Below are 12,497 nucleotides of genomic sequence, written 5' to 3' on the forward strand. Positions count from 1 at the left end.
TTTGCTAAAGCTTATGATAGAATTGAATAGCCTTGCATTCTTGCCATGCTTCAAGCTATTGGTTTTGGTCCCCATTTCATTCAATCTATTCAGATTTTGTTTGGGGATGCCTCCACATGTATCACTATCAATGGTTGTCAATCTTCTACTTTTGGTTTGTTCAGATCTATTTGACAAGGTTTCCCTCTTGCTCCCTCTCTGTATGTTTTAGTGATTGAGGGTTTTGGCTATTTTCTTGCTAATACCATTGCGGTTGGTAGAGTCAAGAGTATTGCCTTTCTTGATTAACCTTCTTTGGGGACCCATGTTAACCCTCTTTCTCTATAACCAATGGCCACTTCACAAATGACTCATTTCTCACCCTCATTGAGGATGAGCAGAATGTCCGGGAGGCCCTTCGTTGCCTCATCTTTTGTCTAGCCTTTGGGTCTGCCATTCAGTGGCATAAGAAATAATATTATAGATAGTCTTTTCTACTTACTCCCTCATGGATTATCTAGTTTGCCTTGAAGTGGTTAAATATTGGTAAAGTTTTTAGGTTCTTCGGCATCCCTTTTGCTTTTTAAGCTTACCCAACGGAATTGTGGAATGTGGTTCTTGCTAGGATTGAGAAAAAGTTGTCATATTGGCTCACTAAACCCCTTTCTCTTGTGGGGAAATTTCAAATCTACTCTAAAGTGCTAGCAACCACCCATGTTTACTAATCCTCTTGTTGGGCTCCTTCGAAAGCTTCATATTTGAAGCTTGAGAAGCTTTTGAGGGATTTTTGGGGGGCTTCTTCTCCTGCTCGCTCTAGCTTTCACAAAGTTGTGTGGGAGTTCTGCTATCTTCCTTGGTAATTTGGTGGTCTTGGTCTACTTTCTACCCAAAAATAAGGGTTTTCTTTGTGCCAAGTGGGTCATATGAGCCATCTTTGGCTCAAAGGCTTAGAAAGTTATTTTCAAGCATTGTATTTCTTTAGGATATCTGGTTAATAAAACTTCTTGGAAAGGGATTGGTTTTCAAAACCTTCTTATTATGAAGGATTTTGTTCACATCAAAGGCACTTTTGTCATCAAAAGCATAATGGTGTGCCTGGGATGCCATCAAGTTGTGGCTTAGATATGTAATACCCTAAAATTGGTCATCTAAACCATGAGCCCCTAATCTCGACAACATCACCAAGGTCCTAACCAAAGGCAATTAAATAAATCTTGAGCACACAATTAATTCTTTAATCATCAAATGTCACATGGCAAAATTAATCAACCAATATTAAATAATATTTATTTAATTAATTAAATCATTCCAAGTAAATCATTTTGAATAATTATCTTATTTATTTTAATTAAATATATTTTGTATATTTGATTAAATAAATCAATTTTCTATTAAATCATCAAAAGGAGGAATTAATTTGAAACATAAATAAAAATTGCCATAAATCTTCAAAAAAGGAAACAAATCAGGAAAGAGGAATTGGAAATTATGAGCACAAATCTTCAAAAAAGGAAACAAATCAAAAAAGAAATTAATTGGCAAAAAAGAATTAAAATTTGAGAAAAGAAATCAATTGGAGATAATCTTGAAAAACAAATTAAAAATTGATAAATAATCTCAAAGAAAGCAATTAAACAATTAAATATTAAAATTGAATGAAATAGAGAATAAAACAGTTTTTTTCTGATATTATCTTAATTTTAGTTCAATTTCCTTTAAAACTAAGAAAAGTATCCAATCACATCAATTCACCTGGATTGTGCTTCCTCTTGGAAAATCTTGACCGCTCATCATCATTTGATCTCAGCCTTTGGTTTCTTTCTGAATTTTTTATAAATTCAGGGTCTCATCTCTCATTCAAAAATCTTCGAGAATATATTGTTATTATGTTGTTTTTGCTCTAGGTTCATTGAGAATTTGCATTGAGATATTGCATATTAGTTACTTCATATTGCTTAAATCATTTAGCTTAAATATTCATATATTGCTTAAATCATGTTAGATTAATCTTTCATTCATCTAGCTTAAATTCATGCTCATATAGATTTAAAAATTCTTCATTTAGGTGTTGTCTAGTCACTGGATAGCTTAGCAATCTGAGAGCAATCTAAACTCGCATCTACTAGAAGGCAATGGGTCACTTTGTAATGGTTTGTTATTCATTGATTATTGATTTACTAACCATGCATCTAATGACTTAATTGAAATGTTGTGTATTTCAGATACAAATACAGGTCCACTTTTCACACACACATTTTTGGCACCCACCATGGGGTTCGAACCCACAACTACAAGATTTCTAATGTTTTTTGAATAAATTTAATGTTTGGTTTTTATAACTAATAAACATGTGTTAAATTTGTAAATAAAAATCTTTCTTTTTGCTTGTTCTTTTGTGACAGTAAAAATGGTCTATGTTGGGAAGGTATAACTTTTTATTGAACCGTTGGATCTAAATCAATTTTTGATATGTTGTTGAAAACCAAGATTCCTACAGTTTCACTAAAGAGATTTTCCTAATAATATCTGGTTTGAAAGTTAGGAATGACAGAGTGTAGTACTATCATTTTACTTATTCTTTTGTGACAGTAAAAAATGGTCTCTGTTCGAAGGGCATAACTTTTAATTGAACCGTTGGATCTAAACACAATTTTAATATGTTCAATATTTCCACATTTCCACTGAAGCAATTTTTCGAATTAGCTCTGGTTCAAAAGTTATAAACGACAGAGTGCAGTACTATCAAAACTATCATAACTAGGATAGTCATTAAAATTGGAAATTCTTGTTAGATTAGTTTAATTTAAAGTTTGCATGCTAGAATTTTCTTTTGATGATTTTTTTTATGTTATTTTGGCAACTAATTTTGGACTTTTAATGTTTACAGGTCTGCTTGACAAAGAATTTATCAATCAAACATACACCTGTCAAAGAATAAAAAATAACACGACTATTGATGTGTTGGTTTTGCAGGTTGCCTAAACAGAATCGACCAAACATCGTGTATTCTTTAAATTAATTTTTAGGCACTTAAATTGCTATCTGGTTAAAGAACAAATCTGTCTTTTGTGTTTTCAGAAAAATCTGAGAGGTAGGAGAGTATGGTCTTGTCATTTACAGACAATCAGAAATCTAGACCCTCGAAGCTTTTTTCTAAGTTTTGAGATTTGTGTACCTTTAGCGAGCCTGTCACAATGGGAAAAAGTAATCACCCTGTGAGAATGAACCAAGTGAGTACAGCTAGACCTGAGCATTCCAACTCACTATAATAAATAGGCCTCTAGTGATTAAAGTCTCAAAGGATGGGATTATTTGAGTTTTCTCTTTGAGATCTCTCATATCGAGTATTTTGTAGGGCCTCACGGTCTCAATCACATTTACATGACTACAACTTGTTTTGGTACCTTGTCGGGCTATAGGCCTCAATCATGCTTGCGTGACTTCAAGGGGTAATTTCAAACGGAATTCCTGACTAAGAACTATAAGATAGAAGCTACCCGATTCACCTCTGAAAGGGGGATAATCTTTGTGCAAGAGAGATAGTAACTCTCCCAAGACACTTGTCATATCATGCCCCCATTAGCATTTGGAGTCATCTAATATGGCATTGAGAATCCATTGTGTGAGACTCAACGGTCGTATTCTGATTAGCTATTGGGTGTGTACCTAAGTCAGCAAGCAAAAATTTTCTTCTCTAAGCCAACTTCTGTAGGGTTAGCGTGTTGTGATTGAATTATTATATATCTTGCATGTTTTTTGTGTTTTCATCCTTGAAACTAAAAATGAAATACTGAAATTGGAGAAAACAAATCAAACAATATCAAGCAATTCAGTGATAAACTCTGTTCGTGTCCAAACTGGTCTCTGTCAGTCATTGAAACATCAGCCCTTATCAAAAACTAGTAGTCATCATTCATTGAAACTCTGTCTATCAGAATCTCATCTCTGTCCAATCCTCTGTCGTATGAATTCCTGATCTTGTCAGTCAAAATAGTCAAAATTGCCCAGATCAATCTACAACGAGCATAAAACTGGTCATCATCATCCTGAGCATAAACAACCTTGATAGTGTACCCTTGTCGTTGCATTGCACGATTTTGTCGATCATCTCTCAGCTAGTTCAAACAACATCTTATCAAACCTAAGTTAACTTAGATAACGTCTTACATAGGATAGATTATTCCTAAAACCAAACCATATCTTAGTTAATTCTCTCAAATCACTACGTTAAACGAACAACTAGCTACAATTTGATCTTGACTTCTGCAACACATCTAGCTCTCGGTCCTGTCGATTGTAAATGCCCATTCAAACCAGAAGCTCTTCTAAAAATTCTGACAAAAGTAAGAAGCCCATGGCTGCCTTAGCTCAACAAATTCAAGATCTCAGAAGAGAAATATATGACATTCAAGCTCAACGAAAAGATTCAATGACACCTCTTGAGATAAAAAATCATGATATCAAGAACACTAGACTTCAAGAAATGCTAAAACAATTACATAAGATGGAACAACAATTAATTGACAATCAAAAGCCAAATCTCAAACAAGTTCACAAGACACCTTCACCAAGACATAAATAAATTTCCTCCAAATATCCTCTAGATAGACAGTTTACACCTTTGGGGCAATCTATTGAGTCGACTTTGAAAGAGCTTATTGATAATAATCTTATCATATTGCCTAAAAAGACCACATGGGGATGTGAATTTGTGAGTGGGTATTGTGCATATCATAGACAAAATGAACATAAGACTTTGAAATGCATATAATTAAAACATAAGATTCAATATCTCATTGATAATGGTGTCATTGAAATTGAAGATCCTAATGACTCACCTAAAGAAAAAGAAGGAACTACTTCTAAGCATGATCAAAATCATGAACCTATGTCTAGCAAGGCTCCATATGTGGCCTTTATCCCTTCCATGATGCATTCATCTCCTAAAACTTCTCAGCAACAATCCATACCATCTCCTTCAAACAATGAAACTTCTCATGTTTACCCTCAAGGGCTATCTCCTATGGAAATCCAAGTTAATCCCAATACTAATACAAGTTCCTCTAAAGATTTAAAATCCTAGATCCTATGCCATCATACACTTCAATTCCAAACGTACCCACTCTAGAGAGTCCCATTCAAAATGCTTCCCCATCATACCAAAATATGGAGACCTTCCAAGAATCCCCTACGCCTATGCAAAATCCTATCTCTTCCTTAGAAATGGCTTCATGCCAAGAGGATAATCTGAAAAATGAAAAACCAAGTCCTACAATAAATCAAAATCAAGACACCAAAACTCCTCAATCCCATCTAATGATTGAAAAAGATCCTATTTCATTAGAATCCCATGATAATCCCCTTATACCTTTCCATTTCTTCCAAGATGACCCCCTTCCATCTCAAGAGAAAATCATCCTTCCATATCCCATTCCTAATCCACTTCCTAAGAAAGATCATGATGCCTCTTCCACCTTTTCAAACGATCCTATTCAAAATGAAGAGTCAAACACCCTTCCTACTTTATCCAATGGTCCTCTTCCATGTCAAGATCAAAGTATCTGTTCATCTCCTTGTCATAATCCTCCATATTCACCTCAAGGATCCATCATGCCTACAAATCCCTCTCATGATCCTATCATTCCATCTCCATCTCATAATGGACTCATGCCTTCTTTCCAAAGCAAAGTGTATCCTACAAGTCAAAATCTTTATAAAGGGAAAGGGCTAAATCTCCACAAGCAAGAACCCCTCCATATTAAAGAAAATGTTAAAGGTCATGGCCTTAGGGACATTTCTCAAGATGTTGGTATCTCTCATAAATCCTACATTTCTCCAGTTAAATACAAATATACGCTTTCCCCATCATCACTTCCATCCATTCTAGGTCCCTATATCCCTCCATCCCTTATGCAGGATCAACAAAGGCATACATATTCGAGTACCTTCCATCCATATAAAATACCTCCATATCATTCCTATCCATTCATACATTATTTTCCTTCTCCAAACAATTTGGATGCCAAGCATAAAAGTCATAAGTCAAGTAATCCACATGTATTCAAGGATCAACATATCCCATCTAATCAACATGTCAAAATAAAGAAAAATATGATCCAAAAAGAAAAAGAAAAATACAAAACGCCACAAAGGCCCACAAAGAAAGAAGCAAAGTCAAAATTTATATGGGTTCATAAGGAACTTGTACAAGCAATGCGCTCTAAGGAATTACAAAAGCATGAAAAATCAAAAACCATGTGGATCCCTAAGCAGCTTTTGAAGCACAATAGTCTAAAGAAAAATCAAAATTGGCATCCAAAATTGTTGTTCCTCCATCCAAACCTTTTGAGTATATTCCTCCATCACCTCCTTCATCCATTTTTGGTTCTTATGCTCCAAAATCTATAACCTTTCCTCCATCCAAATCTCAAAATATGAGATTCACTTCTCCTCCATATGTCCACCATCCCTCAAAGCGTGTGCCAATGTTGATTTTTCCAGCATTTCCATCTATCCATACACAATTCTTCCAACATCCCATCCATTATCCAACACCTCTTTTTCACCCTTCCATCCCTCTTATCCAATCCTTGCCCTAGTTTCATTTCATTATCCTGCCAACATCTTTCAGCATACCTTCATAGCCATAGTCTATTGCAACTCATATTCTAAGGGTACCATCCAAAGTAGCGAGACGTTGAGGTCCTTCTTCCATCCCCTGTCATGCCTCCATTATCTTCCTTCTTGTGGCACCTTGGGCAAGTACCATGATGAAAACCTGGCAAACAGGCATCATGCATAATCCATTATCCTTTTGCACTTTACACTGGGGGCAAGTTTCATCCATGTACATCCATCTATTATCCTTCTTCCTCCATTATCCTTCATCCTCCATTATCCCTCATTCGCTCTATCTACATTCATATCCCTTTTCCACCTTTGATCTTGACAAGGTTAAGGATCTTTACAGGTTTTGTATGTCCTATATATTGCACTTGATCCAGACCCTTTAGCTCCTATCCATTGCTTGCTTACATCATTCATTACTCCCTTTTGATCTTGCTTATCATATCTGCCTCCTATCCAAATCTATCCCTTGATCTTGATCAACACTATAGACAAAATGTAAAAACATGCTTTCCACAAACCTCTTGACATGGCCACTTCTTTGGACCATATGGCTTCGTTACGCTATATCCTTGCTTTACATCGCTAAAATCATTGCTTTACATTGCTAAAATCCTTTCTTTACATTGCTATATCTAGACCCTGTGCTTGGATTAACGTTGTGAGATAGTCCTTGCAATCGTCCACCATCATTCGCTTATCCATTCATGTACTCAAAATCCCTTTTGCCTTGCTAGACATTGGGGGCATAACTGAGAAAATCATAAAAAGTTCCGCACAAACTCCTAAAAATAAGAAAATGTCTTGAACAAGCTCCTAAAAATCATAAAATATCCTGAACAAAATCCTAAAAATCCTAAAATGTCCTGAACAAAATCCTAAAAATAAAAAACTCATAAAATCAAAAAGTGAAAAAAAATCAAAGCAAGAAAGCATAGACTATCCATCAAACTAAATCAACCACAGACAAACTCTCAAGGTTTGCAATCAAACTTATCGCATGTCTTGTTAATCAATCTATCAAACTCTATCAAACATCAACATGTCTTATACAAGAAAGGGTACACTCGAAATCAGACAGATTGGTCTTATACGGGGTACTTACTCTTTGAAACCAAACATTCCTATCAATGATCAAATCAAAACAATGACATAGATCATTATGGTTGTTGGATTTTGTCCAGGTTGGTCTTATCTCTTGTACTGAAATGTTGCATCTTTGCTTTAGCTTGTACATAACTTTTAGTCATTTTTATGGCATCCTAGTTCTTTTGGAACCCTCATGGCTTGAAACCTATCAATGGGGTAAGTGCAAGAAGTTGTGTCCACTTTTTGGCCAAAAAGTGGAAGTTTTTTCCCTTTTTTTTCAATTTTGTCCCATTTGACCTAAATATTTGAGGCACTTAAAGGATGATTCTTGAAACAATTCAGTAATAGAAAATGCAGTGCTCGAAGTCTACTTTCCAAATATGTAATTTTTTTCAATACCCAGATCCTAAAAAGGAGGTTTGAATAGGCATTAGTAAAACCTATAGTTTAAAAGTCACTTTTTAGGACCATACCATGCTCGTGTACGGCAAGCATAATTTGACCTAAATGAAAGTATTTTTCTTTATCCTTTTGGGAAAAGATATATAACTCACTCACCTTTGATGAGGATATTTTTTTGTAATTTTTTTCCATATATTTTTTTTTGTTATTTTTTAATTGGGCATAATCACTGTTTTGAAAAATCTGCATGTACAACAAACATAATTTGACCTAAACTTAACATTTTTTAATTTTTTTTTTTAAACTGTATAGATTTGTCTGTAGTTTGATGCTATATAATTTTTTTTCAAAAAACTTAAAGACAAAAAAGTTATTAAAATTTTTAAAAACCATGTTATTTCAAGTTTATGGATCTCTGTCATTAGAAATTATTTTAAAATTAAAAATATTGATCCATTCTCTTAAAAAATTATATATTTGGAATCTAGACAATGTATACTATAATGGGTTTTTGTTGTTTAAATTTTTTTTGAAAATTAGGTGTTCAGATATATTTTTAAAGTCATTTTTTTGTATGAAGCTTGATTTGGGCTTGAAGTTGCAGGTCAAACCAGTTCCGAGCCTCAAGTTTGGCTTTTCGAACCATTTACCAAGCCTTATTCCGAACCTACAAGCGGGCCCCAAAAAAATCCTTTTACAAACGGGATCCCATGTTAAGAACGGGATCCCGTGTTGAAAACAGGATCCCATTATTTATTGCAAATTATTTATAAAAAAAAAAAGCAAATGAGATCTCGTTTTGTTTTACCATTAATTTTTTTTTTCGGAATTGTATAAATATATGATCATTTAACATAATAAAACATGTCGATTCAAATGTGTGAGTTTTTACATGATATATTATGATCTAGTTGTCCTTTGGATGCTTTTTTATTGCAATTTTAGATCCATTTTTTTAAGGTGGCATTTATTGCATAAGTTTTTAGTCATGGGGTCTAAACAACGTCAGAAGAAGAAACAAAGGAGGAAATTGACCGTCGAGGAAATTCAAGAAGAATGAGAGAAGGAGGCCAAACGTCAAAGGGATAGAAGAATGACGATTCAACAAATAAATAATCCTGATGCTTCTGGATCCACAACAATGGAAGAGACAAACATTCAAGATGATGCCTTAGGGGATCAGATGGATGTAGATGATGTAATTATGGATGATGATGATGTGAATGAAACAATTATGAATAATATTCCAAGTACAACATCCTCAAATCCAGGTACATCTTCAAATCCTTCTCTACAAGACATGGATAATGTGATTATAGGTGATATTCAAATTGATGATTTAGTAGAAGCTGGATATACCAATGTTGAGATTGATAGAATTGTCCATGAAAATGAAAACCTTCATGTTGGTAAAGATGAAATTCTTTTGAATGTTGAAACTGAAAATCCTTTTGAAAATGGTGAAAATGAAAATCCTCCAATTGTTGAAGATCAGGGAAACTTTTTTATAAAACTTGAAAAAAATGTTTTGGATAATCTTCCTGGTAAGATTTCTTGGAGACAAATAAGAACATATGCCAAAAAAATATACAAAGAATTTTTTTATCGAAAAAACTTGCAATTCAATGTCAACTTATGATGCAATTGATGAGAATGTGGAAAATGAGAAAAGTGATGAAAAAAATAGGCATCTATGTGAAACCATAAAAAAAAGATGAATTTGTTAAGCATGCTATGTCTACTGTTGCAACTGCCATTGAATCTATTAGTACAACGAGTCAATCTAAAGATAAGAATGTGGCGCGATGAGCTATAACAACTGCCATAGTGAATAAAGCAACCTTGAATAAAAGGATGGTAAGCAACATTAGTGGAATTTTAAAGATGCATCCTAAAACATTGGTTAGAGCAGCTAAAAGAAGAGAAAGTATTGAAAGTGATCCAATCAACCAAAGTTGGAGTTTTAGTGGTAGACTTTACAGGTCAGATATGAAATTGAATATTGAAGTGAAATCTTTGGCTGAAAAGTTTTGGCATGATAATACAAGGGTATCATCTAATGCTAGAGATGTTCTAAAGTTGAGAGTGGGGTGTAAAATTTGTGACCCTCATCCAAAACACCTATTAGACACAACTCAAATTGAATTTTATAGAAAATTTTTGGATGAAGTTTTGTTACCTATAAATATCACTATAAGTCAAAGATCATTTGAAAAATGCAAGCCCTGGTATGTGAAAATTAACAAGCAAAGAGTCTCTTGTTGTTGTAAAACGCACGTGAAATTTCATTACTATTATGATGTTTTTCAATACATACGTTGTGTTTTGCATAGTAACATGCTTATCCAGGAATGTGGTATTGATATGCCACCTGAATCAATCAAAGAATTTGTAGCAAGTTTATTTTGTCAAAGAACTAATGGACAATTATTTTATTTACATTCATGTATCTCTAGACAATGTTCTAGTTGTGGCAATTTTTCATCACTAGTAGAATGTATGCATGAGAGTAGTGAAAGTGATTTTGGACAACAACTAGTGGATGTTAGAAGATTTAAGAATGTTGAGTATCCCTTAAAGGATGGGAAAACAGGAAAGCGTGTTGATTTAATCACAAAGAAGGTTAGTGTACATGCATTCATGTCAGAATTTAAAAGTAAGATTGTACCAAAATATGTGATACACTCTCAACATGCTAGATGGCTTGATTCTCAATTTCGCACATGTAGAAATACATTTCCAGTTGGAAGTATACTATCAGTGGTGGAATTTGCAGAAAACTATACTCTTAAGCCACAAGAGGAAATTCAATCTCAATATTACAATTCCACTCAAGTTGCTATTTTTGTTCATATTGTTTATAAACACGCAGATGATAGCACAGAGGATGATAGAAAAATCCTAAGGGAGTATCATTTCTATGTGAGTAATAATAGGATGCACTCGTTAGAGTTTGTTCAATATTGTTTCAGCATATTTTATAGAAATATAAGAGAAAGAGGAATCCAGATGACATAACATCTTATATGGTCAGATAATTGTACTGGACAATTCAAGAATGCTCAAATGTTTTATTGGTTAAGCAGGGCTCACAAGGAATACAATATCCAACATATATGGAGTTTTTTATCCAACATATATGGAGTTTTTTTTAAGCTGGACATGGTAAAGGAGAACATGATGGGGTTGGTGCATGTGTTAAAATAATTCTTGCTAGAGAGCAATTAAAATTTGAAGATAATGTAAAATTTAAAGATGCACATGCAATTGTAGATTGGTGCAACACAACCTTATCTACTGGATCAAGTGTGAACTCTACAATTCAACGATTCTTTTGGTTAGTTGAAGAGGAAAACATTGTGCCAAAACTTGATTGTGAGACAATTAGTAGATTGACAAAATAGCATTCATTTAAGAGTTCAAATGCAAGCACGTGGACTATATGGATAAGGGAACTTGCATGTTTTTGTCAGTTTTGTATTTCAGGTGATCCTGATGTATGTGAGAATACTGAATGGGTTGAAGATTGGATCAAAGATCGTTGGCTCCTACTCAAGCACAAGATCGGATTAACACAATTGAAGATAATGATGAACTATTTGCATCAGATGATTATGATCGTGTTTCAGACCTTGTACAGAAAGGTAATCATTTTTTATTATTTTGTTGGCCATTTAATAAAATTAGTTTCAAACTTTTTTATATTTAGTGTAAATTAAAAATGGCATTTTTTTAATTCTAAATTGTGATAATTTATTAATTTTTTGTTTGTCTAGGACATGTGTATGCCATTGTTGCACCTGAGGACAATGAAGAGGAAACAGAATATTGGTTGGCTCGATGTGTTGAGACTAAACACAAACTAGTTAATCCTCGAGAAGATGATGATGGTTTTCATTATCCGACTGGTTCAGTGGTAGTTGTTGGAACTTGGCTAAGGAAATATTTGACAAGGAAGAATGATTTGCCTACTTTTGAAGATTATGAAACACATAAGAAGATAATACACTACTCACATTTGATTGTTGCAATAAATATACAACTAGTGAGATATCGCGGCAGACCTAGTAATAAAAAGTTAAAAAGTTGTGGACAATTTCTATGGAAGATCATGAGACAATTATAGATGCTTTGGAAAAAAGAGAGGATGCAGATGGTACAATGGAATAAGTATTTAAATAAAGAGGTATGTATACATGTTAAATGTATGTATGTATGTATATATTGTGTACATGTATAATTTCTTTTTATTACATACCATTTGATCGTGTAGATGGTTTAAATACTATTGTTTGATATATATAGGTCCATTCCCTTATTGAGAGCTCTTACACAATTGTGTTACATGTAATGGAATAAGTATTTAATATATAGAGGTACGTATACTTTTTTAAAAATTA

This window comes from Cryptomeria japonica, chromosome 10, assembly GCF_030272615.1.
Source record: "Cryptomeria japonica chromosome 10, Sugi_1.0, whole genome shotgun sequence".
In the NCBI taxonomy this organism is placed as follows: Eukaryota; Viridiplantae; Streptophyta; class Pinopsida; order Cupressales; family Cupressaceae; genus Cryptomeria; species Cryptomeria japonica.